At 38.6% G+C, this 27,098-nt stretch overlaps 1 protein-coding gene across 1 annotated transcript in view; it reads right to left on the reverse strand.

The window, feature by feature from the left end:
- Positions 1-27,098, reverse strand: part of NHS (NHS actin remodeling regulator) — a 432,063-nt gene that overhangs the window by 49,842 nt on the left and 355,123 nt on the right. The window lies entirely within an intron of this gene.

Genomic DNA, 27,098 nt, shown 5'->3' on the forward strand with positions numbered 1-27,098 from the left:
AAAGCATTTCAAAACAATGGAATCAGCTGAAGGGTCACTTGTGCTACTGAGGCCCTCTTTGTTGCTGACAGCTCCTGCCCTTCCAGGTTCTACAAATCTCCTGGTTCTGGAGCTTTTACCTGGACATTGGTCTGGCCACCTTGTTTTGGTCTCCATGTTGTCCTGCTTCCCTCCCTATCTTCCTAGCTCCTAACCCAATATCTGCTCTGAACTGATACCTACTTTTACCCTTCAATGTTTTATGTTAGTTTCCCCAATTCCAACTCCTTATCTCAAACTCAAAACCCAACATATCCATTTCTCCCTGTGAATTCATTGGCAAAAGTTTGTCTGGGGTTCTCAAATGAATTAGCTCCTTCTCTATAGAACATTAAAAATAGTATACAGGGGCAGCTAGGTGGCATAGTGGATAGAGTTCCGGCCTTGGAGTTAGGAGGACCTGAGTTCAAATCTGGTCTCAGACATATAACACTCACTAGCTGTGTGACCCTAAGCAAGTCACTTAACCCAATTGCCTCATCAAAAAAAAATAGTATACAGTCATACTCTGTGAGTTGTTGTCCCCAATAAACATCCTTCTGCAATAACATTATAACCACAACGAAAAATAAAATTGTGAAAATCTACTGTAACATGATCTAGGCAATTGCATGTTTAAACATTGTTCCTGTGGAATCAACTGTTCTTTGTAATACTGTTTCATCTAACATTGTTTTGCAGTAGATAGGAACTATACATAAATATGTATGTATGTATTTGTCAGTCCAGGCGGAACCCAGATTACTCAAGTCCCTTGCACTGTTTAGCACAGCAGAGTGTCCCCCTGGAGTTTATTTTATTCATTTCCATTTTTCTTAACATACCTTGAGTCAAGTAATTCCAGGATATAAATCACTTCTTGGGGGTAAGTTAATCTCTTTAGCAAGCTTAGAAACGAGGAAGATTCCACTTAGGAAATTATTGCTTAAGATATTAAAAAGACTGAGGGTCTCAGGGCCAACTTTATGCACTGACAATCTGCTTCAATTTATGACAACATTAGACATATTTCAATTTACCCTCCTGGCTTCACATTTTGCTTTCTTTACTCTGATAAGACTCATCACATTCTGGCTGGCTTCCTTGGCTCATTTTGCCTCCTCTTAATTCCTGTGCATTTTTCTAGGCTTCCTCTATTTTGCCTGAAACAGTTTGCTAGTTCCTCTTTTATCCTTCCAAACTTAAAATCACTTCTCCAAACTCATTCTGTCAGGATAGCCTTACCCTGAAATTCTACTTCAATTTGAAAGATAATAGGAAGGGAAGATGATTTAGAGGTCAAAGGAAAAAGCAAACAGGGAGGTTGGATGAAGTTTGAGCTTTGCATCTTTAGATGACACACAACTATCTTCCCCTGGTATTGGAATATATTATACCCTTAAGTCCAAACTTATTATAAAATGACTTCCTGAGATTCTGGTTTCTCTCTTCTTCCATTCCTATTCAGCTAAATAATAAGTCTTATTTTCTCAGTACTTCATTATGTCCCCCACACTCACATATTCCTTCTTGAAACATTGGTAAAATGTTTCTAATCTAAGTATGTTCCTCTTCATGGATTGAAGATCCAGGAGAAGTCACTAATAAAAGAAGTATCTATTAGCAAATTTGAATGTTAAATCGCTCTTTCTTCTGATTATCTGAGTCTCTCATTTCATACACCGAGTTTCCATTGTTTATATGTCAACTCATGTACGGACAGGCCCACTGGACTTTGAATCACATGATCACAGCTTCCCTTTCTAAAGGCTCTAAATCATATGCCAACCAACTACCACTCTCAGGATAGGCAAATCATCCTACCTGAAGTAGCAATGCAAGAGGTATAATGTGCCAAAGAAGTCAAATTGCCACCACCACCATAACCACCATTCACTTAGAGTGATGGAAACATCACTCCTTGAACCCCAGAGCCTTAGTAATAGCAGTGTCCCTCATACCACAGACTTGTTTTCAGCCCAGCACCTGAGGCCATCACTGAGGAGAGAAATCAGCATCAAGAAGCGGCCTCATTTTCCTTATCACTACAAGCCATACTTGCTGACCAACTGCCACCAACAGTCAGATCAGCATAAAAGCCTATGTGGCAGCACCCCACAGATGCCTGGTCCTACTTCTAGTCAAGCCCTTACAACCATCACCTGAGGAAGCAACACTTTTAAAGGCCTCCAACCATCTCCAAACCAACTGACAGCCATTTGCCAGCCACAGGGCAGATGCCAAGCAACAAGACATGTACAACAGAGAGAAAAGATAACATCTGTCAGTACTATCACTACCTTGATCAAAATCTCCCCTCAGATCCCAATGGAAACAGCATAGGACCCTGAACCCTAAAGCCCTGTGAATAGCAATGATCAGAGTCCACCGTTTGAGCCATCACCCTAGGAAGCAACCTTTGTGGAGATGCAACCTTGAAACTGCTCCTGTACGTGCTAAATCGATGAAGATCTATTAAAGACTGCAGAAAGTATAGTTCTCGCCACCAAAATCCTTAGCATATTAAATAGTTCAACATCAGAAACTGGTAAGGTTTTATCAGTGGAAATGGCACCAAAGAAGATGTAATTACACCTGTTTTGCTGCTATATCCTAAGGACCATGGGACCTTAGCTGAAACCTTCCATATGTGTTGTCTCCCCGGTTAGAATGTGGGTTCCTTAAGAACAAGGCCTGTCTTTCTTTTCTGTTAGTATGCCCAGTGATTAGCACGGTACTTTGCACAGAGTAAGTGCCTAGCAAATACTTTATTAGTTCATTTGTTAATCTATTCATTCATGGTTATTATAAAGGGACTCAGAATTAAGGGATTGGGTATATGGCCAGAGGACAGAAAAGAATGAGTACAGCCATATATAAGAACACCCCATCTTAAATATAAAAAACCCCTCCTAAATATGCCTTTGGATAATTATTTATAATTATTTATTTATATTATTTATAATTATTTATCTTCTTAAATAATTCATTTGTTGTCAGTTATTCTTTTTTTTTTTTTTGGTTTGCAATGTTTCAGATTTTTTTGAGAGTGCCATTAAATCTATTAGCACTGAGACCTTCCCCTGGGAAAAAAAGAAGAGAGAGAGAAGCGTTCTACTACACTACCAATTCAGAGGCAAACTCTTGAATAAAGCATAAGATTCCCACCTAATTTATATAGCAAAAAATATGTTATCAATATTAGTTAAGTCCATCTTTGAGGACTTGCTATTAAATTTCCTATGACTCTATATTGCTAATTAACTTCAGTTCAGTTAACTTTTTTAAGTACCTACCATGTGTTGGGGCATTACTCTACTTACTAGGAGTCCAAAGATACATTGATAACAATCTATAACTTTATTACCAATTCATAATTAGCAATAACCAGCCAAAGAGCTGTGTAGTATTGTTGTGGTCAAATGAAGGCTATTAGCTCATATAGGCAATAAGAATATGAAGCAGACCCTAAAGACTTTTTACCTTTTTCACGTGTGATTTTCCATTTGGTAGGTTAGTCAGCTGGTGCCAGTTTAGGAAAGTAGCTTACTTTAGGGAAAAAAAAGCAAACATGCCTCAGGACAATGATTCATAAATTCATTCAAATGACTATTTTTTTTTTTGAGCACTTGCTACATGTGAAGCACTAGGTTCTGCTTTAGAGCAATGGTTCTCAAAAGGTGGCACAGGGACATCTGGGGATCCCTGAGGCCCTTTCAAGGGGTCAGCAAGGTCAAAATTATTTCTATAATAATTCTTAAGGTGTTTTAATTTCTAATATGATAAATATTGAGAGATACAACCCACATTAACAAAAGATCTCAATTTTTAAGAGGTCCTGAGATGAAAAAAGGGGTCTTGAGACAAAAGAGTTTAAGAAATGTTCCTCTATAAAGACACACAAATGAAAAAGACATGATCCTTGCCCTCATGGAACTTATGATCCAAATAATGCATGGATTAGATGAACAATTCCTAACCTTTTCAAATTCAAGGTCAGTTTTGCAAATATCACAAATATTCAGAGACTGCCCCCTCTACTTGAAAGCACCTGTACTATTAGTATTTATTGACTAACAAATACCAAATGACAAAAATGACTAAGTTTTTGGTGCTTTTTAAACCAATTTTAATTTTGTTCATCACAAAGCTATATACTTTTGAAAAATAGTAATACAGGGTATCCCCAAAGTCTTTTTTGGGATAACATGTGTATGTGAGATAATAGTAATGATAATAATCAGCATTTATATGATACTTTAAGATTTGAAAAGAATTTTATATATTAACTTATTTTATCCTCACAGTAGCCATATGAGGTGGGTGCTATTTTTATCCCCATTTGAAGATGAGGAAACTGAAGCACAGAGTGGTGAAGTAACTTGCCTACAGTCACACCATTAGGAAGTGCCCTACAGTTTTAAACTTGGAGCTTCTTGACATCACATCCAACCTTCTATCTACTGTGCCATCTATTTTATTTTATTCAGTTTATAAATGATCTGCCTGTAATTTGCCTTCATGTTGTTGTTGTTGTTGTTGTCGTCGTCGTTCAGTCATGTCTGACTCTTCATGACCCCATTTGGGGTTTTCTTGGCAAAGATAGTGGAATGATTTGCCATTTCCTTCTCCAGCTCATTTTACAGGAAACTGAGGCAAAACTCTTTGTTAAGTGACTTGCCCAGGATCACAGAGCTAGTAAGAGTGTGAGGCCAGATTTGAACTTAAGAAGTTGAGTCTTCCTCGTTTCAAACCCAGTAATCTATCCACTGTGCCACCTAGCTGCCAAAAAGATGTAACTGTTTATTTGTGGATTTATAGACCCTTTATAATATCTGTATGGCCTCTTCAGGTTTGAAGGCCATACTTTGGGAACCATTAGATTGTACTGGATCAAGGAGCATTATTAGGTGCTTTCACCTTCAACTACAGGGTGGTTTATCCTTTTGCTGTGTTTATGTTGTAGAAACAGACTTTCAATCAGAAGAATTCAAACCTAGGAGACAAAAACTAAAAAATCTAGCCTCCTTCCTTAGGAGATGTGCTTATGTCTGTGTATAGTTAGAAGAGCATTTGAAGGAGGAGATGAAGATGGGAGGGAACCAAGCAGGAAAGCAAGGTAAGCTTTTGTTTCCCTAACCTCAAAATGAGCCAGGCTTAGCCTACAGGTCAGAGGTCACTGAGCCCTGGAGACCATGGAAAAAAAGCTCAGGAGGAGTTGTTTACTAAGACAAGTAGAAACCCAACATCTTGGATCACCAACTGGGTACTATGTAGTTGAACTCAGGGCCAATCCAAATGGACATTTACATTTTGATTTTGATGTGGGACAGGAGGTTGGGAAAGTGGGGGCAAGGGAAGAGAAGGGATGAACCAATAAACAAGTGTGCCACTAAGAGACAGATGCTTTATTCAGCAGCTTACTGAGGAATGCTCTGGCTCAGTGACCTGGCTGTTGACTAACAAGTCAGACTCTCACTGGAGATCAGGAGGTCAACTCCTCCCAGGAGGGAGGCCATTACCAAAACCAACAGAGGTTAGCAGCAAATTAATCCATTCCAGTTGTGCCTGTGACAGTTGGGAGAGAGAGGGGATGGGTTAATTAACTGCCTCCTGTCCTTCAAGGTCTCCTTCACTATGATTCTTAGAAAAAGAGCAGACTGCTTTCCTGACTGAAAAAATAAGTTAAAAAAAAATCCAAACCTGGCTAGGCAACAGAATAGAGAATGTTCCAAGAGATCGATTCTGGGCCCACCACTTCTAGATTTTAAATCCTGAGGTTCAGGAAGGCATAAGGGCCAATAGTTTGATATCAGTGTTCCAGGGGCTAGTGCTTGATCCATACAGTAATTTCAAGGTTCTAAAGTGAGATGGAATGGCAGGATGGAGTAGTGGAGACAGGATGTTGGAATTAGGACAAGCAGGGTTCAATTCCTGCTTCTGACATTGGCTGGGTGGCCATGGGAAAATCAGGAAACCCTCTAAAATTATAAATTTTAGAATGATTGTTGATCTATATCTGTAAGAGTTTTCTTTCTGGGAGCTCTTCAAGTTAGTGAAATACTAGATCCCCCAAAATCCTATTTTCCCTTCCCCAGAGAAAAAACAAAAACCCTTGTCCCTTACCTGGAGATAGAGTAGGTAGATCTCTGTTGGAAATGCACATGGCCCTATAAGGCCAACAGATGAAGTGTTGAGGCACCTGCCACCTCGTGCATAAGCTTTGCAATTTATGAGTCCATCCTGAGTGATCAAGCCCATTGGGACCCCTGTTCTAAAACTACTACAGTCTTTTGAATTGGGACAATTCACATGCAACTTATTGGTGAGGTCCCAGTGAAGCTGAAAAGGGGCCAGGTGTTTTCCATCTCTATGAAAGACATAGCCAGAGGATATGGGCTGAACTTTTAACAAAAAAAAAAATTTCTTTTAGACATAAAGAATTTCTTGTCCAGAGATTTAGGGAGGAGATAGGGGACTGGACTATATGACTTCTCACAAACCCTTCCTATTTCAGCATTATGGAACTCCTTGGAGTATTAATTTTTAGGCATTTGTACTTGGGACCACAGATTCTGCCTTGTAAGAAATGTTTCACATCTTTATTTTAGCATGGAGCATGTGAAATTTTTTTTCTAGAACAGTCTGTGATGACGTGAACCCTACCAGTGAGTTCTAGCACTTGTTTTGCTTGGAAAAGCCAGCAACCACAAGGGCAATTCACTTAACTAGGAAGGAGCTTTTTACCCCTACTTGGACTGAAATCTCTTCCTTTATCAGCCTAAACTATATAATGGACTTCTACCATGTATTGTCAGGTGTGCATTTCATTCCCACGTTGCCACAATAGTTTTATCTCTTGTTAGAGGAAGGAAAGGGAAACTATTTACTGCTTTCTCTAATTAGTTATGTCCTCTGGTTACACAGCCTTGCTGGTGTTATGTGTCTGCTGGAGTCAGTAAGACAGGCACTAATGGATCTTGTCCCAGAAAGACTATCTGATTTCCTAAGCAACATCTTAACTAAAATTGATCCATATCATTCATGGACTCTCCCCACCATGCGCTCTCCCTTTCTTTTTCTTTTAACAATGATTCAGTGGCTGAGCTTGCATTCAGGTAGGTGAAGATAGTATGGCTTAGTCCACTCAGGCATGTCTGTTCTAATAATAATGACACAAAGACCAAACAAGGAAGATTTCTGTTCTACTTATTTTGATAGCTCTTGGGGGGGGGGTGTTCCCTATAGCTCTAGTCTAGACTGTTGCTTTTCTTAACTTCTTCCTTGTTATCTCCTCCTATGTTACTGGAACACTGATTCCTATGGTCTCTGGATTATCTACGAGTAGCTCAAGCCATTAAGGAGCCTATATTCTAATTCTATGTCAGTTTCCCCATGCCATCTACCAGTCTCCTGGGTCATCCTCTCCATGCCACCTGATAGACTTTTGGGTCACTTCTCCCTGGTGTATGTGCTCAAGGAGTGCAAATTAACATTAACATTAGCTTAAGTCAAGCCTAATCAGGAAGGTATAACTGACGCATAAAAATCCTCTAAAGTGCTTTCCAAACTAAGAATGGAAAATTTCACATTAGCTACTGTTTGAAATCATCTCCACCGCTGGTTCCCTCTACCAGAAAGTATTATTGAGAGCTGAATGACCTTACAGAAAATCACTGATAAAGGATTCAGTAAAGATTTGAGGCATTTTAAAAATAATGATAGCTAGCATTTATACAGTGTTTTAAGGTTTGAAAAGCACTTTATATATGTCATTTCATTTGATTCTCACAACCCAAGACATAGGTACTATTATTACCCCAGTTTTACAGATGAGGAAACTGAGGGAAACAGAGGTTAATTGACTTACCCAATTTCACAATTTCACTTGCCCAATTTCAGCTAGGCGGGGCAGTGGACAGAGAGCAGCGCCTGGAGTCAAGAAAACCTGAGTTCAAATCCACCCTCAGACACTTATTAGTTGGGTGACCATGGCAAGTTACTTGACCCTGTTTGACTTAGTGTCTGCATCCATAAAATGAGCTGGGAGGAGGAAATGTCAAATCACTCCAGTCTTTTTGTCAGGAAAACCCCAAATGGATTCACAAAGAGTCACATACAACTGAAACAACTAAAAACTAAGTATCTGAGGTGGGACTTGAATTCAGGGCTTCCTGAATTCCAGTCTAGTACACTCTGCACTGCAACACCTAGCTTGTATATAAATAAGTACCAGCCATTTCCTGACAGGTGGCCTAATACAATGTGAGGCTTGGAGTCAGAAAGACCGAGTTCCAAATCGGCCTCAAAACACTTACTTAGTTGTGTGACCCCTGGAAAGTCACTTAAACGTTCTCTTTGCCTCAGTTTCCTCAACTGTAAAATGGAGATATTAATAACCCAGAATGCCTCCCAGAGTTGTTGTGAGGATCAAATTTTTAATTTAAAATTTTTAAATATTTTTAAAGTGCCTAGCAGTGCCTGGCACATAGCAGGAACTTAAATACTTGTTTCCTTCCTTTTTTTTTTTTTTAGGCAGTTGGGGTTAAGTGACTTGCCCAGGTCACACAGCTAGTAAGTGTCAAGTGTTTGGTCTGAGGCCGAATTTGAACTCAGGTACTCCTGACTTCAGGGCTGGTGCTCTATCCACTGCACCACCTAGCTGCCCCTTTCCTTCCTTTTGAAAGTACAAAAGCAAATTAGGTAGTGTAAAGAATACTATAACTGGACTTCAGCAGACCTGGGTTTCAGTTTTGGTTTTACTCCACCTCATATTACCTTAGTTCCCTCATATTTAAAATGGTGGGATTGAATTAGATGACTTATCAAGTCCCCTCCCATTCTGAAATTGCAGGATTTAAAACAGTAAAAAAAAAAACAAAACACAATACCATCCTAGATTATCTTCCAGTTCAGAAATTCCATATTTTATGAAAATAGCTCATGGGGCTATGAAAAAATCCTTATAGACTGAACCTGATTTTGTTCTTCTGTTGTACTTGAGCAATTTTGTGGTTATTCCCATTCAAATTGTTGAAATAAATGTGTGTGTACATATACATATATAGATATGTGTATATACTATGTACATGTATATATATACACACACATTGCACATACTATGTACAGACACACACACACACACATTGCACATATACACAGGATTAGCTCCTTTCATGCAGAAAATAGCAACCTTTGTTTCAAAATGATGGACTTTTCAGCAGAAAGGTCATCAGGAAGCTAAGTTTTAGGTGCTCTTAGGAGGGGTTAAAATCAGCGGCACATTTTTCAGAGAGTGAAACGTATCCTGCAATCACACACCAAGCCCCTGCCACTTTCAATCACTATTAGTACTGTTTGTGTGTGTCCTTCCTGAATACTACCTTTCACAGACAAATCACTTATTCTAGGGCTGAGGGAGTGTCTAGATACTTTGAAGGCTTCATCAAATTGAAGGAAGGGGCAGCCCCCTCTGAGGAGTACATAATATTGTTTATTTTTAGTCTCTTTTCTTGGAAAGCTTCCCTGCCCAGAGGTTTACAATCCTCTGCAATTCACTAACTGGTCCTGCCATTCATTCTAATTCTTTATCTCAGATCTTTTAAGAATTTAAAATAGGGGAGTAGGGAATGAAGACTGGGTAGGGGTAAAATATGGAAGTTAATTCAGTAATTGATTTTTTACCACTTCAGGGGAGACAAAGAATTTTTTTAAGTGCATTTATGAGCTTACAAGACCCATGGACACAAATACGTGTATCTCCACTTCCTCCCCCTTTTTACCGTTCTACCTCCACAACAGCCCCCACTACACAGATTTTTTACCCTCTGCAAACCATCCTTTCTAATATACTGTGATAGAGAGCAGCAAGGAGTGCAGCAACACATTTATCTATTAATAAATGTCTAAAATAGTCAATAATATATGTGCAGTCAGCCTGTTTCTCTGATCCCTATTCTGTTATAGGCAGAAGTAAACCCTGTGGGGCCAGCAGCTTGGTAAGCAAAATGGAAACCCACAGAGAGTCTCCATTGCTTCTGCAAAAGTTCTCTGGTTCAGGGCCTGGGGGTGGGGATTACATCCAGTCAAACAATTCCTTCTCAGCTCCCTCTCCCACCTTGGCAACCCGCTGCTGCTAGCTTTCCTTCTTGCTCACTCCTCTCTGCCTTCTAGAGGAGAGAGGGGAAAGGGGCATTGGTGAAACAGAGAACAACAGAATCTCCTGCTGTCTGGGAAGAAAAACAAAGCCCCAAAGGACCACAGCCGAACCAGACAGCTTTCTGTGTATTCCTGGCTTGGTTTCCTTTCATGTGGAGCCACTATTCATTCAGATTTGCTACTATGCTCTCAAATAAAGAAAAAGCATCTGTGTGCTGAACCCATAGTAATAGAGAAATACTTTTAAAGGCTGCCCAAATGGGCTTTTCTGACCTGAAACGCTTCCAATACATACAGAATAAGAAAAAAAAATCTATCTGTATGCATATTTATGCACTAAAAGTAACTTTAGTGGTTTATTCATTTCTGATGTTTTTCCCTGATTTTCAGCATTTTAAAAATTCATAGAAGATTTCCTTTCATGTGTACCTCCCCAGAGAAACCCCACAAGGGACCTCGGTCTAATCCTGGCTCCCTTACTTACTACTACTTATTAGGCTTTGTACAACACGCTTCACTCTTCTAAGGCCTCAGTTTCTTTATCTGTAAAGTAGAGGACTAGACTAGATAAGATTAAAGTCACATTCAACTGACAACCTTTCTCCCCTTTTCCCCGATGACTAATCCTCCATACCTCCTAAGTCATTCCCCACACTGAAAATCAAAGGGGACCAAGGGACTAGGGCCTGAGGTCAAAAGAGGAAGCCCCAAGGTTGTCTTGGGAATTATCACTTTTGCCTAATTTCCCCTTCATTCTTAGAGAGTAATGTTTAGCTGAAGACCATTAAAGATCAGGATCTCAGAAAGACCATATAGAAGAGACCACAAAGATAGTCCAATCCCTTCGTTTTACAACATGGGCAAACTGAAGTCTAGCTGAGGCCCTATGAGAAAGAGATGATAAGTACCAAAGAAGTGACACACTCAATTAGAATGGCAGAACTGGGATTTGAATTTAGGTCTCTTGACTCTAAATACACTGTTCTGACATGACAGTTGCCTCCAGCAAGGGTTCATGAGCCCTCCCAGAACCTGTTGTAAAGAAGCATGTATGTTTTTCAAGATTCTGCTACTTTCCTGACAGGTCATCTCACACCCCCAGAAGAATAGTAATGACTTTAGGATCAAAACAAACTCATTTGTTCACCTTGCCTTAGCCAAAGTACCATTTTGTTTGGCCTCTTCTCAGAAGGTTTAGAGGAAACAATACAAGTAACCAAAACAGAAAGAAAACCATTTGAGTTTCTTTCAGAAGCACGTAGAATGTTAGAACTGGAGAGACCTCAAAAAGACCATCCAGGAAAGGAGCTCTTAGCCATTTTTATTACAAGGATACCTCTGGCAATCTGGTGCTAATATATTAATTGGACATTGAGTGAGTATAATGGATATCATATTACTTGCCTTCCCAAGGGGTGGGGGAGGGACAGGTAGGAGGGGGAGAATTTGGAACTCACAATTTTAAAAAATGAATGTCAAAATTTTTAAAAATGTAAGTGGGAGATATTTAATGAAATAAATTAAAAATGTCTTAATTTTTAAAAATTGTACATTAAAGAAGAGGCAGAATGGTTTGGAGCACAGTTAGACATTTTTTGAGTCATGGTCCCCATTGCCAGTCTGGTTGGTATAGCCTGTGGACTCCTCAAAATGTTTTTAAATGCATAAAATAAAACACATAGGATTTAAACTAATTGTAATACTTATCAAATATTTTTAAAAAAACAAGTTCACAGACCCCAGGTAAGAGGTGCCTGACCCAGGGAACCCCCTACTCCCCTCATTTAACAGATGTGGACATTGAGAAGAAGTGATTTACCCAAAATAATGTGAATAGATCATGGCTCCCCAGTTAGGCTGTTAATTCCTTTAGGGTAAAAACTGTATTTTACTTCAGATTCCTGAGATAGCATAGTGCCTTGAACCCAGTAGGTATTGAGTCATAACTAATGGATTTGTTTTGATGTCAGTGCTGCTATGAAAATGAGAGACTCAAATCAATGCTATCCCAGAATTCTCTAGTTTTGACACAATTCACAGAGCCAGGGTTTTCTTGGCTCTTACTTAGTCCAACGTTGCCTCACCTACTACACACCTATCGTATCAGCCTGAATTCCTGCTCCTGTCTCTTTCACAGCACTGTATAATGATTCTCAACCTATCACATTTATCAGACTGTCTCCAGAAAAACAACATGTCACCTGATCTCTAAGAGACCAGCTGCATTTATTTTTGTAGGAATTGACTCAACAAGGTGAACAAAGCAGGAAGAGAACCACCGGGATAGGAAACAGACCTTTGCCCCTCTGTTTTCTTAAAGAGATTGGGAGTTTTGGGAAATGCTACTCTAACTATGGCAGCTAAGTGGCAGCTAAGTGGAACAGTGGATAGAAGGGCCTGGAGTTAGGAAGACTTATCTTCCTGAGTTCAAATCTGGCCTCAGACATTTCCTAGCTCTGTTATCCTGGGCAAGTCATTTAACCCTGCTTTCCTCAGTTTCCTCATCTGTCAAATGAGTTAGAGAAGGAAATGGCAAACCACTCCAGTATCTTTGACAAGAAAACCCCAAATGTGTCATGAAGAGTCAGACACAATAACAACAACAAATCATCATCATCATTATTATTTCTTCTCTTTAACAGTCATTTGTTATTCCTGGTGTTGGGCAGTCAGTTATCAGATTTCTTGCATGGTTAGCTATCTTTTCATGTGCATACATCATGTCTCCCCACCTAGGCTGTTAAATCCTTTAGGGCAGAGATTATGTCTTGTCTTTCATCTCCTGAGCTCCTAGAATATTGCCCTGTAATTCAGTAATGATTGTTGATGGATATATGTATAATACACACACATATATATATATACACACATACATATTTGTGTACATATATGTATGTGTATATATGTATAATATATGCATATCTATGTGTGTGTGTGTATACACACACACACACACACACACACACACACACACACACACATACTTATTAATGTAATTCCTGGATGTTGAGTGCTGCTACTGAGATTGGACACTCAAATGCTATCTGCTGATGCTTCTTTGAATTTGGCTTCAGAGAAGAACAACTTGGGAGAAGAGAGTTAACTCTTCTTGCTGAGAGTGACAAATAAAAGCAGGGTTGAGCTGAGGTGTTAGAAGGTCAAACTCTGTTATAGTGTGCCCTTCCCTTCTGCTTTGTCCCATTGCACCTGGAAGGCCATGATGACAGGACCAAGTTATCAGACTTGTAAGATGTCAAAGGAATTGCCCAAAGCCAAGGGAGATGGTTGGTAAGACGATGAACATAGAAACTTCCCTTTCTCCTGTTTCCACTCCTCATGAGGGTACCCCTTCCCTCCCCACCATTAACTGTGTAACTCATCCACATTCTTGGCTCCCTTCCATCCAAGAGGAGGGGATAAAGCGGAGCTTATTCTGCCCCTGAATCTTTTAGTGTAAGCCATCAACTTCTTCCTATCCAAACTATTTCCTGCCTTCTCTTGCATTATTGACTATACTTTTATTGATATCACTTTATTCCCCTTGATAAAATGAAAAAACTTAAGCTGTTAATCCTTGTGTGTATATACTTAATAATTGTATAGGTGGTTATTTGGGAAGAGTGTTGATTCTTTTAGAGAGACAGAAGGCACAATTCTATTTCATCATGGGATGAAGCATAGAGAAAGTTGACTTGAAGACTGATCCTCTTCAGAAGTTCCACATTCAGGAGAGATATACTTATATCATACCCTAGGCAAAAAAGTGAGTTTCCACTAGGAAAAATAGGAAAGCCTGTAAGAAGAGAGGCATTATTTTATTTAATCTTATATCTAACTGAGATAAGCCATCAAGGCAAACATAAGCCCAACCTGGGCCAGCCCAGTCCCCTCTGGAGTATTCATGCCCCATGGAATGGGGACTGTCTTTATATTTCTTATAGGTGGGGCATCTTGTACTTTGCTACATACAATCAATTATGCTCCAGAGGGGATACTGTCTACCCCTTTTACTTCCTTTATACTAGTAACTACTGGTGGATAAGGTGTTTGAAGCAAAGATAAGAACATAAAAATCAAAATTATATTAATAAATGCAGTAAAAAACCTCTGAAGAAATACAACACTCATTTCTGTTGAAAACATTAAAAAGCAAAGAAATAAATGGACCTTGCCATAATATGATATATAACATATAGCAAAAAGTTTATGGAACAACATAAAATCCTTTTCAGAAATATTAGGGATAAAGCCCAAGGAGGCATATTGTCACTTGTCTTATTTGATATAATTATAGAAATGCTAGCCATAGCAATAAGAAAAAAGAAACCAAGGGAATAAGCATAGACAAAGAAGAAATAAAATTATCACTTTTTGCAGAGGTTATAGTAGTTTACTTCAGAGAACCCTAGAGACTCAACTAAAAATATTTAATAGAGATTATAAGTTCAGTAAAGTAGCAAAATATAAAATAAACACAAAATCATCCTCCTCCATATATGTGTACATATACATGCATACATATATATTATATACACACACATATATACATATATATATATATATATATATATATATATATATATATATATATATATATATTTAAAACAAAAACAGTAGAGATAGAGAAAGAAAATGCATTAAAATAACTACAGGAAATATAAAATATCTGATAGTCCATTTACAAAGTCACACAGAGGAATTACACGAATACAACTACAAAGTACTCTTTATAGAAATAAAGGCTGGTAAAAATAATTAGAGATATTAATTATTTATGGTTATGTCATGCTAAATATAATGAAAATAAGACTACCAAAGGGAATGTTCAAATTCAGTGCCATATCAACCAAACTTTCAAAGGAGTATTTTGTAGGACTATAATAATAATAACAAAATTCGTCTAGAGAAACAAAAGATCAAGACTTTATAGGGAAAAAAGTAGGAAGGAAGAATGTGTAGCAAGACCAGACCTAAATTATACTTTGTTGTTGTTCCATCATGTCCAACTCTTTGTGACCCCATTTAGGTATTTTTTTTTTGACAAAGATACTGAAGTCATTTGCCATTTCCTTTTCCAGCTCATTTTACAGATGAGGAAACCGAGAGAAACAGGGGTAAAACTTGCCCAGGATCTCATAGCTAGTAAGTGTCTAAGGTCACATTTGAACTCAGATCTTCCTGACTTCAGGCCTGGCACTCTATCCACTGTGCCAACTAACTATCCTATGCTATACTACTTAGCAGTAATCATCAAAACAAACTTACACTAATTTTTTTAAAAGATAAGAAAAGTTTATCAATGCAATAGATAGGTACACAAAATCCAGAAGCAATGAACATTATATAAACCAAAATGAACCTATCACAGTTGGTATTTCACTAATTTGGAAAAATAAAAACCTTTGGTAAAATTGGAAATCAGTCTGGGAACAATAGGCTTAGACTAACTTCTCACACCATATTTCACAACAGATTTCTATTGCATATTTGACTTAGATCTAGAAAGCTATAAAAAAAATTAAAGGACGACAGAAGAAGATATTTTTCACAACTATGGACAGGGGAGAGTTTTTGAACAAAAAATGGAGAGAATCATAAAGATAAAATAGATAATTATGATTACATAAAGTTGAAAAAATTTTAACAGAAAATTCATGTAGATAGAAGGGAAATAATTAACTGGGGAATATCTTTGTAGCAAATTTCTCCAATAAAAATCTGATTGATAAGATATATAGGAAACTGATACAAATATATAAGAGCAAGAGCTATTTCCCAGTTTAGAACTTGTCAAAGGACATGAAGAGGTAGTTCTCAAAGGAAGAAATACAAGCTATCAATAACCAAATGGGAAAATTCTCCAAATCACTATTAAGAGAAGTACATGTTAAAAATAACTGAAATTCTATCTCACATTCATCAGATTGGCAACAATGATAAAAAGGAAAATGGCAATTATTTGGGGAGCTGTGGGACAGCCTACTACAGTTGGTAGAGCTATGAATTGGTCCAACTATTCTGGAAAGCAATTTGTAACTAGACCCCCAAAGCTACTAAATTATGCTTACACTTAGCCCCAATGGTACTATTATTAAGCATGTACTCCAAAGAAATTAGAGACAAAGAGAAGAGACTATATGTATAAACTTATTTTCAGTACTACTTTTTTTTTGTAACAAAGAATTGGAAACCAAGTGAGTATCTGTCAATTGAGGAACAAATCATGATATATAAATGTAATGGAACATGACTGTGTCACTTAGAAATTATGAAAGGGATGAATTCAGAGAAACCTAGGAATATTTGTATGAGCTGATGTAGAATAAAGTAAGCAGAACCAGAAAAACAACTTATTTCATGACTACAGTTTTAGAGAGGAAAATAACTTTGAAATACTTAAGAACTATATGATCAATGCAGTGGTCAATCACACCTCCGAAGGACTGATGACAATTGATATTTCCCACCTCTTGGCAGAGAGATAATAAACTCTAGGTTCAAATCCACACACACATTTTCAGACCAATGTGTGAATTTATTTTGCTTGACTGTTTTTATTTGTTACAAGGAAAAGATTTTACTCTGGTGATAGGAAGTAGTGATAATAGAGCCAATGGAAGATTGGGGATGGGGGAGACAGTAATAATGATGCGAAAAAGAAAAAGAAAAGAAAAAAATAGCATCAGTAAAAATTGACGGAAGAGAGCAGAAGGAAGTTCATTAGGAGACACAGAAAGGTAAGGCAGTTTTTTTTTACTACTATATGATACATATATAGTCAGAGGTTACATATATTTAAAAACAGGTTATACATAGAAATTCATATATAATCCTCTTTGGTGTTCATATGCGACATTTTTTCATGTTTACTTGAATTTGTCAAATATCTACTACCAAAGGAAAATTTTTTTAAAAGCATATCAGGAAAAGAGAGGTCACTTCTGTCTTAATAAAACTTCACAGAGAAAGCAACTATTGAGTTTGGGCTTGAAGGATGAGCAGGATTTAGACAAGAGAATCAATTCAATGGAAGATGCTGCAACAAGGAAACCTTGTGACAAGAAAGTATCGGGTGTGTCCAGTGAACATGACTCTGAAAACAAAGTACATAAAGAAGTATAAATGGGAGTTGGGTTTGGGAATGGGGTCAGGTTGTGTTGAGCCTCAAATATCAAGCTAAGGTGTTCTCATTTTATTTAGCCAGGGGGAAAACAGAGGGAAACAGAAGCTTTTTAAAGAAAGAGAGGCATGTTCAGAGCTATGTTTGAGGAAAACTAATCTGACAGTAGTATATAAGAGAGATCAGATCAGAGGAAGACACTGAAAGTGGGGGTCAATATAATAGAAATCTATTGCAATAACCTAGGCAAGGGATGAGATCCTGGGCTAAAGTTTGCCAGTGAAAGTGGAGAGAAAGGGGGTGAGGATACAAAAGACATTTAAAATTAGACTACATAGGACAACAGCTGATTAGGGGTGGGTGGAGGGAGAGATGATGCCTTTGGAGATTAAATCTGAGATATATGAAAGATACTGAGGTGGAACTGTCCATCAAGAAATGGAAATGGAGCACTGGAGTTCTTAAGAGAAGCCAGCACTGCATAAATGACATTGTTAAAGATGTAGGAGTAGAAGAGGTCACTGAGGGAGAGAAGATATAGGGGAGTAGGTTATGAAATCAGGTTGTAGGATTTTTCTCTTTAGAGATTTCTAGATGCCAAACACAATCAGAGCCTAAGTTGATTTTAGACCAGGCAGATGTCAGAACCACCATGTTCCAGAGGAAGTGTGTGCTGGTATGCAATATGCAATCAAACGTGTCTTAATCTTTACCCTTTCCCCTGCTTTATCACTATAGGATGCTACTGTAGTTCAGTCATGTCTGATTCTTTGTAACCCCATTTGTGGTTTTCTTGGCAAAGATACTTGAGTGGTTTCCATTTTCTTCTCCAGCTCATTTTAAAGATGAGGAAACAGGTAAACAGGGTTAAGTAACTTACCCAGGGTCACACAGCTAGTAAGTGTCTAAGGCCAGATTTGAACTCAGGAAGATGAGACTTCCTGACTTCAGGCCCAGCACTCTAACTAACTGTGCCCACTATAGAATGTACCAACCAACAATCAACAAATATGGGGCTGGGGTTGAAATAGCATCCGTTTTTTCACTTTCTTGTAGAAGAAATGGACACTGTCCTATTTCACCCTTTCCAATATGATCCGCAACACACATGAGAAAATGTGAGGTCCTACACTTGGAAAATTAATACGATACCAAAATAGTGAGGGAGGGAGAGAGAGAGAGAGAGAGAGAGAGAGAGAGAGAGAGAGAGAGAGAGAGAGAGAGAGTGTGTGTGTGTGTGTGTGTGTGTGTGTGTAGTGAAGATCTAGGGAAGCTTAGTAAATTGAAGTGAAAGGGATAGGGAACTCATGGAGGCTGGCATGATCCAAGTGAGACATTAAACTTCTGCGGGATCAGTCATGCTGTGTCAGTTAATGCTTAACAATGGGCTCTTTGAAAACATGTGAAAGACTTTTAAGTTTTATCTGCATCATTTGCACTTTTTCCATCACTTTCTTAAGTCCAGACAATCAACAAGGCAATAAATTAAGCCTTGATTTGTGGTGCTTGAAGATTTCCAAGGTGTAAACGCTCACACTGAAAATTTAATAACAGGCTCTCTCAAGCTAGTTTGAGTTAACTCCAGCACATCCCTGGTCTAGTAAAATTGCAGACACCCTACTGAATTTCCCAAGCTGTATGTTATACTATGCCCAGTCTCCATTGCTAGATAGCAGAGCTTTGGTGTAAGTAAAATTATGATCCTTCAAGAAGCAAGAAAACTCACTAAAAGATGTCTTCCAATCTTTGGATTCTGTATGTATCACAAGCCAGGCCAGAAATCTGGGTCTCCTCATTGTGAAGAAGGCTGGTTACTTACTGCCCAACTTTGGGAGCAGGGAAAACGAGGTACTACTAACTAGAGTCTAAAGGACAGCCTGTCTAAATGTTAGCTCTAGCATCCAGAAGATGAAGAGCGGGTAGGTTATTGCATCAGGTATATTATGAATTGATGCATGAATATTCCTTATAGTAACCATGGCCAGAATCTGTATTATTGCAAAGCACTTTAGATGTGTTATCTCATTTGATGCTCACAAATGAGGTAGGTGTTATTATTATCCTCATTTTGCAGATGAGGAAATGGGGGCTGAGAGAGGTCATTTGCTTAGGGTGATATAGTAAATGTCTGAGGTGGGATTTCAGCTCAGGTCTTCTTGACTCCAATTCTGACACTTTCTCTATTACATTACCCAGCTGCTTTAAAAAATAGAGAAGCTAGGTGGTACAGTGGATAGAATGCTGGGCTTGAAGTCAAGAAGACTCATCTTCCTGAGTTCCAATCTGGCCTCAGACACTCACTAGCTGTGTGACCCTGGGCAAGTCACTTAATCCTGTTTGCCTCAGTTTCCTCATTTGTAAAATGAGCTGGAGAAGGAAATGGCAAACCATTCCAGTATCTCTGCCAAGAAAACCCCAAATGGGGTCACAAAGAGTCAGACATGACTGAAAAGCATGTTACATGCACATGCCTTAAAAAATGGCAAAAAAAATGCCTTAATTAATGTCATCTGGCTAGAATGAGTCATTTCATGGAGGAGAGGGAACAAGTGGACAAAAAATATCTATAATGATTGATGAATTCATTGACACAGCATGGAGTCAGGAATCCCTGGGTTCAATCTTCTTTCTGATACTTACTATACACACACACACACACATATATGTATATATATACACACACATATATATGTATATATATATATATATATATATACACACACACAGATATGTGTATATATATGACTATATACAAGTCATTTAAGCTCTGTGAACCTCAGTTGTCTCATCTACAAAATGGTCTAATGATGTAGCACTCACTTCAGAGGTTGCAGTGAGACTCAAATGGGATAATGTTTATAAAGTACTATGCAAGTCTTAAAACACTACATGAAGTCTGTTATTATTACTCATTACTCAAACACAGGATGGCAAATCGAGGAAGCTATTCTCAATTGCAAATTCACTTGTCATATTCTAGTTTAAATAAAGAGAGAAAAAGACAATATGGTAGGTAATTAAATCAACTTCAAGGTCAGACATACCAGAGAGATCCGTTAAGCTTTTCAGCAGTCATAAGTTATTCTCCTCTCCCAAACACAGGCTTGAAAACCATTAGCTTTTCACCAAGTCATGAGATACTCACACCAGGTTTCATGCCCTCTGTACCCAAGCTGAAATCTGGGTATTGGGCACCTGACTTTGCCCTTGCCTCTGGAATGGGTGCTTTAAAAATTCTATCCTGGCCCAAAGTTCTGCTATTACAGTTGAGCTAGGAAAGGGTGCAACTTATATGCCTTTACCATGAGAGGCTGCTTGACCTTTCTGGCTGTCAAATTATGCATTTACATTGTTCTTTTCTCCATTCTGTTCTGTTTTCCTGATGTTGCTCCAAGAAGGTCCTTGACGCTCAGATCTAGACCATTTTGGTTTTAGATCATTCACAACCTCTTCCTTCAAAATCTGGATGGGCCATTTTGTGAAGACCTTACTTTGAACCTAACCCAAATTCCTGTTTACCTACATGGATCTTAAGTTGGATCAAGACCTGGGTTCAAATCACAATTTTATCATTCACTAGCTGTGTAGTATGTTGAGTTGGCTGCCCACGAGGCATCATGGCAAAGTAATGAAACTGTACCTGACATAAGCAAACAAATGAAACATTATGAAAACGTTATTTGTTTCTAAAACAGAACATATGATTTTTCCCTCCAAATTTACTTATCCTACTAACTTCCTTATTTCTAGTGCCTTCTCTCTTTTAATTATTTCCCATTTTTCCTATTTTAGCTTTTTTTTTGTACATATTTGTTTGCTTGTTGTCCTCTCCAGTAGAGGGTGAATTCCTTGAGGGCAGAGATGAGTTTTTGCCTCTTTGTGTATCCCCAGTGCTTAGCACAGTGCTTGACACATAGCGGGTTTGATAAATGTTTATCGACTGACAGATTCCCAACCTGGGAGTCATCTTCAACTCCTTCTCCCTCTTCCCCCCTGCCCCTCCAATTCAAATCAGTTTCCAAGTCTTGTCCATTCTACCTTCTCTTCTCTCCACTCCCGTAGCCAGCACCATGGGCCCAGGCCCTCATCACTTTTTGCCTGTGCTATTGCAATAATCTCCTCATTGGTCTTCCAGGATTCAGTCTCTCCCCTCTCGCATGGGCCAAGGTCACCCATTGCATCCTGGACTTCAACGACTCTGGAGGAGAGAGCAAGTCTGATGATTTTGCACAGCTCTGCCTCCTTTAAGTCCAATGCACATACAAGTCAAAACATCACCTTTGGGATGCCATTGGTCCTCAAGAACGAAGGATCAACAACAACAACAACAACCTCCATACAGCTGCCAAATGGATATTCATAAGTACAAGGATAACCCTACTGCTCCTCATCTCTAGAAACTTCAATGACTTCCTACTTCCTTGGGGATGAATTGTAAACTTCTCTACTTGCTATTTAAAGCTCTTTGCAATCTAGCTCCAGCTTAACTTTTCAGGCTGATTATGCACTACTCTCCCTCCCCATCACATGTTCCATATTTTTTTAGCCAGACTGATGCCCAGTATTCCATCACTTGCTTCCCTACCTTCCCACTGGCTCTCTCCCGAAGCCCTAGGTCTCTTCAAGGCCCAGCTCAGGTGCTACTTCCCTAGTTAGTGCTCTCCTCCATATCACCGGATATTAATTTTGAATATTTTCCTGTATTTACTTGTCTGAACATGTTGCAACCCTCCAGTAGAATGTAAAGTCAGGGTCTGACTCAGTCGTCTGTAAATACCCCCAGAACAACCATAGTACCTGGCACATGGTGTTATAGGTATGACCTCAAGAATGTAGTCATGTTAAAACTGAAAAAAGGGATTCAAGCAATAGGGAAACATCACTTATGCAATTTACTCCTAAGAAGGTAGTGGAATGGGAGTGGAAAGTTAGAGAAAGCTTTTAGAAATTATTTTGGCATTCAAGAAATAATGCTAGTGGCCAATGGATTCATGTGAAAGAAAGGCTCAGTTCTTTCCATTCCCTTTCAGTGCTCTTGGACAGATGCTATTGGCTCAGTTTAATTGTAAGACACTTAAGGTAATTAGAAATATGACTTTCAATTGTATTTTGGTAATGGATATGTTATCTCATGCATAGGTTCTTCTCTTAAAAAGTACTTGAGACCATCAACCAAGATGGATTATTTTTGTACTTAAAAAAGACACCATGAGCCACCTTTCTTTTACTCACTGAGAATTATTACCTCCTAATTAGTGACTTCACAGGGAGTGGACAAGTGATACCTGTTATTGGGCCAACAAAAGAGTTATAAATACAACTCCTTGAGAGCCAAAAAGGCTTTAGTTATTTTTAAAGGACCTTTCTATTTGGAAAACCTATGTGATTATAATACATTTTCTAATCTTGGTAGAAGGTATGGCTTTAATGGAAGTGTTTTATTCCCTGAAGCATTGAACCTGTAGTCAGGAAAGCTGGGTTCTCCTACAAGTCAATTAACCTCAGTCTCCCACCTGATGAGGTGGCAAGGTGACTCAGTTTAGTCCCATGGCTCCAGGGATTGGAAAGGACAGATACCATTGCACAAATTAGGTAGGGCAGGCAGCAAAGAGTGACGGATAGAGCCGCATCTGTTTTGTCTGTCTCTCTACCTGCAGAAGTGAAAGAAGAGAGGAGGGGACACAAGGTGACACAGAAAGGTAAAAAGATGGTATGAGAACAGGGAGAAAAAGAAAAATAATTTTAAAACCAAATAATAGAAGGTGGCTCAAAGATTCAAAGAAAGTGGCATCAAACTGGCAAACATGATAGAAGATAGTCAACATGAGGGGGGAGGTCAGGTGCACTTACACATTGTTGATAGAATAGCGAATTAGTCCAGACTTTCTGGGAAAATTATATATGTGTGCACACATGTGCATATGCACACATATTCACAAATGTGTATATACATACACATATATATGCATGTATACATGCATACATGTGAGAATATACCTAATGGTACTTTTTGTGATAACAAAAAAACTGGGGAAAAAAGTAGTTATCCATTGCCTGGGTCATTCCTAAAAAAAAAAAAAAGAGCAAATTATGACATGTGACTATAATAGGATATAATTGCAAAATAAAAAATTATATAAACATGAGGAAATCAGAGAAACACAAGAAATCTTGTATGTGTTGATATAAAGTAAGAAAACAGAACCAGGAAAAAACAGACACAGTGACTAAAATGATGTTAATGAAAACAACAAAAAAGGCAGCCAACTCAGATTAAATGCAATGACCAATATTGATTCCAGAGGACAGATGATTAAGCACTCTTCTTCTAGAGGGTCAGGAGACTACTGATGTTGCTATACTGGCTGTTTTGCTTGACTACTTTTCTTTATTATTAGAAAGGGTTCTCTGGGGGTGGGAGTGGAGAAAAAGTCTATCACAAAATGAGTGAGATGTAAAAAACATTAAGACATCATTAACCCAAACAAAAAAAGGAGAAAGTGCTACACATTAAGTATCTTTCCCCTAGAGGTTAAGATTTTCTCTTATTTAAGTGAAAAGTTGGCTTCTTTTCTTCTTGTATGTAATTTGCATAAAATGTTTCCATTTCAAATTGCGCATTTCCAGCTTTTTAAAAATTTAAAGCCATTTAAGAAGTTCTTAAGTGTCTTCAAAATTTTAATTTAGTTCTTTAAGAAAACCAGTGGATTTGTATATAAACTTCTTAACATGATGTCATTGAGGGAATCTTACCAGTCAGTAATTACAGGCTGGTTAGAAATATATCTCCAGAAAAGAAAAGGGCAAAAAGCCTAAAGTGATGAATTCCTTTTGCCAGGCAATGGAAAAGAGTCAATGGAGTTGCATGGATATGAGAAAAATGGCTTTCTATATTGATTGAATTTTCCTTTGAATGTTTGTTGTTGTTTAGTTGTTTTCAATTGTGACCAACTCTTTGTGATACCTTTTAGAGTTTTCTTGGCAAAGATATTAGTTTGTAATTTCTTCTCCAGCCCATTTTACAGATGAGGAAACGGAGACCAACAGGGTTAAAAGACTTGCCCAGAGCCACCCAGTTTCTGAGGCCAAACTTGAACTCAAGTCTTTCTGACTCTAGGCCCAATGCCCTATCCACTGTACCCACTCAGCTACCCAGAAACTAAGTGAGTTGATCTTAAAAGGGAAGTGGGAAAGGAGTTTGCAAACTCTTAATTAGATTGTAAGCTTCTAGAAGGCAAGGCCCATATTTTCCTATTTTTTTTCTGTATCTTCTTTGTACTGAGCACAGTGTTAGGCACATGGTACTTGGATACCTTAATGAATCTCTTGGTTTCATTTGTAATGTAGAGCTCAAGCCTGGCATTTACACAAGACTCTCCTCATTGGTGGAGATGCTCTGTGACTGTGTGAGGGGAAGCATTGGCAAGAGCTTAGAAGAAGAGAAATTTTCTGGCTTCCAGATTCAAAAGAGGATAACAGGCAGTTCCAGTCTCTCTTCAAGGAGAAGTCCCCTGAAGGAGAGAAAGACTGCGGGATTCTAGGAAGAATATCTTTCCTCTTCCAGACTTTTTGCCAACTCTGCAGTGTATGAAGGCATGACCCCAGGTTTCCATATCCTTATGGGTCCTCCAGTACTCCAGATCAAAATCCACTCCACAGCCCTGCTGTGATACTTGTCCACATCCTGTTCCGTGTCAAGTCCTCCACTCAATGTGCAAGGGACTTCCTCTCAGACCTTTAGACAACGTGTGATATTCATGGATGTTGTAAGCTGTCTGTTAGGTATTCTTCCTGCTATGTGACCATCTCACCTCCTTTTCTGGTCATAAATATCTCCAGTGAGTTGGTATCTTTTATGGTCCTTCTCCTCCACAATTTTTCAGTAATAATATCCAATAGCCTACCCATATCCCTCTCCTGGATCACTGCTGTGGTGGAGGGGCTCATGTAACTCAATGAAACTATCAGCTATGCTGTGCAGGGTTACCCAAGATGGACAGACCATAGTGGAGAGTTCTGACAAAAGATGATCCACTGGAGAAGGAAAATGGCAAACCACACCAGTATCTTTGCCAAGAAAATTCCATGGACACACAGACTTCGGGAGATATAGTGGAGGACAAAAGGGCCTGGTGTGTTATGGTCCACAGGGTCACAAAGAGTCAGACACAACTGAATGACTGAATAACAGCCCATATCTACCATGTAATTCTTCATCACCCTTTGGGAAATGTACAACTAGGATTCGTTAGACTATGGTATTCCATGACTTGTGGTTATACAGTATCACTAGAAAAACACTGAGGGTAAAAAACAAACATGGACCTTTGTTTCAATAAGGAATTTGGAGTCATTAAAAGCACCCTACAATTTCTCACATCCAATCTTCTTAGTCAATTCTGGCCCTCGTTCATTGTCTATTCATAATGATTATCCACATATGTACCAATGGACCAATTCTACTGTTTGTCCATCCATTGACAGGTCATAGTATGGACAACAGGCATTTTTTATCCATTTTTTTCCTTTGTGTATAGGTAATCTGCTCTTTTTGGGGGGAAATTATTGATGAGAGGATCATATGAGAACCCCTTCATTTCACTGATGAAGAAACTGAGTCCCTGAGAATTTAAGACACTTGCCCAGAATCACCCAATTATCAAGTTGTCCGAGGTGATATCTGGACCCAGGTCTTCCTGACTCCAGTAAAAATATCTGGGGATTAGTTGTTTTCAGATTTGAAAGGCTGCAAACAATCCCAGATACCAGAGAAAAATTTTCTCTTCATTAAAGAAAAGATAATTCAAGATAAAAATTTTCCAAGATTTCCAAAATAAATGGAGTGTCTCCTCTCTTCCCTCTGCATTAGGTTACTCTCATTTTTAAGTTGCTTCAGCAGGGAGATGAGACAGGAAGGAAGTAGAAAAATGAGAAAGAGGAGAGGGAAAGTCCCATAAGATCACAGACTTCTAGTGGGAACAGAACTTAGAGGTCACTGAGTCTGCATGCTTTCTATCACATTACCTTGCCTTTGGAATGGATCCCCTTTCAATATAACAAACATTTACTAATATGTGCCATGTACTGGGCATTTAGAAGCTCTTCAGTGCTCCAGGGCTTGATAAAATCAGCACAAATGTTATCCAGAAACAAGATAAACAAGAAGGATGTCACCTTCTATAACTTTTATCTGGCTTCCTCACTGGATATCCTCTATCACAGTAACAAACACCTTGTTTTATGTCTCATTAAGATTAATAATCAGGGGGCTATGGAACAAAGTTATATATCTTTCAAGAAATTTTATATTATTGGGGTTTTCTTGAGGCAGTCAACTTGCCCAGGGTCACACAGCTTGTAAGTGTCAAGTGTCTGAGACTAGATTTAAACTCAGGCCCTCCTGAGTCCAGGGCTGGTGCTCCATCCACCACACCACCTAGCTGCCCCTGAATTTTGTATTATTGTTAACATATACTTGGGAGAGCATATGGGTTTTTTTTTTTGCAACACATGGTTAAGTACTCAAGGAATACTCACTGGATTAAGGTGAGAGGTAGGAGCTCAAGCACCTATAAATATTATATTCAAGTTTTCTAACCATTTCAGTTTTACATGAGGAACCACCAACCTTTCTGAAGCAACTTGTTAAATGCTCATTTCCTCACTCTAAAGGGAGAGGGGGAGAGAAGGACATAGCAGGGATATTAGTAACTGTCTTTGTGGGTGAGGAAGGAAGAACATCAGCCACCTGCAAAGTACATTGCATTTATTCTCTGTGTTCTCTCTCTCTCTCTGTGCATAT

This window comes from Phascolarctos cinereus, unplaced genomic scaffold, assembly GCF_003287225.1.
Source record: "Phascolarctos cinereus isolate Bilbo 61053 unplaced genomic scaffold, phaCin_HiC Scaffold_726;HRSCAF=1367, whole genome shotgun sequence".
Classification (NCBI taxonomy): domain Eukaryota; kingdom Metazoa; phylum Chordata; class Mammalia; order Diprotodontia; family Phascolarctidae; genus Phascolarctos; species Phascolarctos cinereus.